Consider the following 4020-nt stretch of genomic DNA (forward strand, 5'->3'; position numbering starts at 1 on the left):
ACATATGGTCACCTTATTTTTGATAAAGGAGGCAAGAATATACAATGGAGGAAAGACAGCCTCTTCAATAAGTGGTGCTGGGAAAACTGGACAGCTACATGTAAAAGAATGAAATTAGAACACTCCCTAACACCATACACAAAAATAAACTCAAAATGGATTAAAGACCTCAATGTAAGGCCAGACACTATAAAACTCTTAGAGGAAAACATAGGCAGAACACTCTATGATATAAATCACAGCAAGATCCTTTTTGACCTACCTCCTAGAGTGTTGCAAATAAAAACAAAAATAAACAAATGGGACCTAGTGAAAACTTAAAAGCTTTTGCACAGCAAAGGAAACCATAAACAAGATGAAAAGACAACCCTTGGAATGGGAGAAAATATTTGCAAATGAAACTGACAAAGGATTAATCTCCACAATTTACAAGCAGTACGTGGAGCTCTATATCAGAAAAACAAACAACCGAATCTAAAAATGGGCAGAAGACCTAAATAGACATTTCTCCAAAGAAGATATACAGATTGCCAACAAACAAATGAAAAGATGCTCAACATCACTAATCATTAGAGAAATGCAAATCAAAACTACAGTATCACTTCACACCAGAATGGCCATCATCAAAAAATCTACAAATAATGAATGCTGGAGAGGGTGTGGAGAAAAGGGTACCCTCTTGCACTTTTGGTGGGAATGTAAAGCGATACAGCCACTATGGAGAACAGTAGGGAGGTTCCTTAAAAAACTAAAAGTAAAAGGTTCTGAACCTAGGGGCAGGACAGGAATAAAGACGCAGACGTAGAGAATGGACTTGAGGACACAGGGAGGGGGAAGGGTAAGCTGGGACGAAGTGTGAGAGTGGCATGGACACTTTTTTTTAACATGGACAGATGTTAAAAAAAAAATAGGAACTGAAAACAACACATTTTATTTTTTTAACATGTTTACTGGAGTAAAATTGCTTTACAATGTTGTGCTAGCCAGACTCTAGGTCCAGCCACCTCACTACAAATAACTCAATTTCATTTCTTTTTATGGCGAGTAATATTCCATTGTATACATGTGCCACATCTTCTTTATCCATTGATCTGTCGATGGACACTTAGGTTGCTTCCACAAACTGGCTATTTTAAATAGAGCTGTAATGAACATTTTGGTATATGACTCTTTTTGAATTATGGTCTTCTCAGTGTATAGGCCCAGTAGTGGGACTGCTGGGTTGTATGGTAGTTTTACTTTTAGTTTTTTAAGGAACCTCCCTACTGTTCTCCATAGTGGCTGTATCGCTTTACATTCCCACCAAAAGTGCAAGAGGGTACCCTTTTCTCCACACCCTCTCCAGCATTTATTGTTTGTACATTTTTTGATGATGGCCATTCTGACTGGTGTGAGGTGATACCTCATTGTAATTTTTTTTTTCTGGTGTTTTATATACATTTATTTTAAAGCATAGTATATAAGAAAAAGTAGAGTGTCTCACAAAGCATTTGATAAAAAATAGCTTTAAGTACAATTTTTAATCTCTAAAGTCTCTACCAAGGATAAGTATATCACTTTTAGTCATAAAAGTGCAATTTTAAAGGCAGATTTCAGACCTTTTAAGCTACATGATAGCTAATGGTCAGATAAAGGTCACTAAAAATGTGACTTTATAAAAATTTGAGGAAATTCAAGAAAATGTTTTGTAAACATTATAAACAAACATCTTCCATATAATGTGGCAGATTTCATAATCTGCTTACAAATGCTTAAATCCTTTCTTTTATAACATTATCTTATAAAGTTATTATTATAAAGTTTTAAATATTCTGGTTTAATTTCCCTTATGTCACCTTCACTAATATCAAGCACAGGTTTGTACTACACATATTTATACACTACTGTTTCCCTTGCATTATGTCCCTCCATAAGAATATCTTTAGTCTGAGGAAAAATCGGAGCATAGCAAAATGCTGCTTTAACTGCTTAGTTATGTGTTAAGTGCCCAGGTGATCTGGAAATGCTGCTTCGGACTTCTGAGCAGCAATGTAGCTCCTCTGTAGATCTCCCATCTTATCAGATACTGTTTCAAACTTAAAATGCAGCTCATACATGTGGGGTACTAAGGATGAAGCAGCTTGCAACTGTGAGGTGCTCTTGCGTGTTCGACATGGCCCTTCTGCATCTCCAGCACGCCCAGGTTGTTGTAGGTCTCTGCATGGTTATTGTTGTTAACCAGACCCAGCCTGAAGCACTGATGGGCCAGATTCGTATCTCCTATTCCCACAGCTACATGTCCCAAGTTGTGCCAGACCTCAGCTACCTCCTCTTCATTTTCAGCCAGAGAAAGGGCACGTTCAAATGAGGTCAGAGTCATATCATACTGCTGGGCATAGAAGCAACAGAGCCCCAGGTTGTTGAAAAGCTGGCAGTTATAAACACCCATCTGCAGGAATCTCCTGTAAAACCGGAGAGCTACTTCTGGTTGATCAGAATAAAAATGGTTGCTTCCAGTGCATGCAATGGCTTCCACCTGAGGGTTGTCCTGTTTCAAAACCTCTTTGTGGTATTCAGTGGCTGATGAAATACTGTTCATTTCCTCATAGATCCTGGCAATTCCACAAAGTAGGGTTACTTCTCCTGGAAACTTATCTAAGCCTTGTTTGAAAAGATTTAAAGCAGTCACAGGTTGATCCAATGAGATGTAAACTTTTGCCAAGTAGAGAAATGTATCTACCATTTCCTGTTGCTTCAGGGCTGATTTAAATTGTTTTTCTGCTTCAAGATACATTCCTAACCTGTAGTAACATTCTCCAATCTGCATTTTCCACTACCAGTCCTTGTACTGAGAATGCTCTGTGGAAAGGGCAGCCAAATCCACAGCAGTCTTAACATCATTTTCATGATGAAAGATATACTCAAAGAAAGCCTTTGCCAATTTAGGTTTCTGGGCATACTTTGTTAAATTCAGTCTAGATAAATTTATAAAAGGTCCATCAGGACTTGTAAGCATGGAAGCCACTCCCAGCCTAAAAAATCTTCCAGATGAGCTGGTGATAGGGCAAGCTGTGTAGGCAGTTCTGGGTGTTCTAATGGCCTGTTCCATAGTTCCTGGCCCTCCACTTTGTGTGCTGGGTCTAAGGAAACCTGTAATGGGTATTCCAGCTTGAGTGATTAGCCAGACAGCTGGACTAGGCCCTCCTGTCTTGTTAGTTCCAGGGAGTTACAGAGATGTTCCAGGACGTGGAACGTGAGCAATAGTATTTTTGTGCAGTATCATTTCTGCAATTCCTTCCTGATCTATGTCAATTTCATCTATGTATACCACTTCATTTAGTGTTTGTGCTTTTAAAATCCAGGCTGCCAGCTTTGTCACTTTGTACAAATTACTTCACCATGTGCCTCAGTGTGCTCAATCTGGTCATAAGGGGACTTCTCCAGCATCTGCATGCACAGATCTGCCCAGAGCTGGAAATTCCTGTGCCTAAAATAGCTCCAGGCCAGAAGCAACGGCTCCATTACCAAGCCCATGGCAGCCGGGAACCAGCCGGGAAAGACCAGGGCCCAGCACAGGGAGGGTGGGAGGTGAGGAGCAGCTCATTGTAGTTTTGATTTACATTTCTCTAATGATTAGTGAGGTTGAGCATCCTTTCATGTGCTTGTTGGCAACCTGTATATCTTCTTTGAAGAAATGTCTATTTAGGTCTTCGGCCCATTTTTGGATTGGGTTGTTTGTTTTTTTGATATTGAGCTGCATGAGATGCTTGTAAATTTTGGAGATTAATCCTTTGTCAGTTGCTTCAGATTAATCCTTTGTCAGTTGCTTCATTTGCAAATATTTTCTCCCATCTGAGGGTTGTCTTTTTGTCTTGTTTATGGTTTCCTTCACTGTGCAAAAGCTTTTAAGTTTCATTAGGTCCCATTTGTTTATTTTTGTTTTTATTTCCATTTCTCTAGGAGGTGGGTCAAAAAGGATCTTGCTGTGATTTATGTCATAGAGTGTTCTTCCTATGTTTTCCTCTAAGAGTTTGATAGTGT

General features: G+C 39.2%; 1 pseudogene; it reads right to left on the bottom strand.

Moving 5' to 3' along the window:
- Positions 1-1880: 1880 nt before the first annotated feature.
- On the bottom strand, positions 1881-3513 carry LOC102981061 (tetratricopeptide repeat protein 8-like; annotated as a pseudogene).
- Positions 3514-4020: the final 507 nt, after the last annotated feature.

The sequence above is a fragment of the Physeter macrocephalus genome, chromosome 1 (assembly GCF_002837175.3).
Source record: "Physeter macrocephalus isolate SW-GA chromosome 1, ASM283717v5, whole genome shotgun sequence".
NCBI lineage: Eukaryota > Metazoa > Chordata > Mammalia > Artiodactyla > Physeteridae > Physeter > Physeter macrocephalus.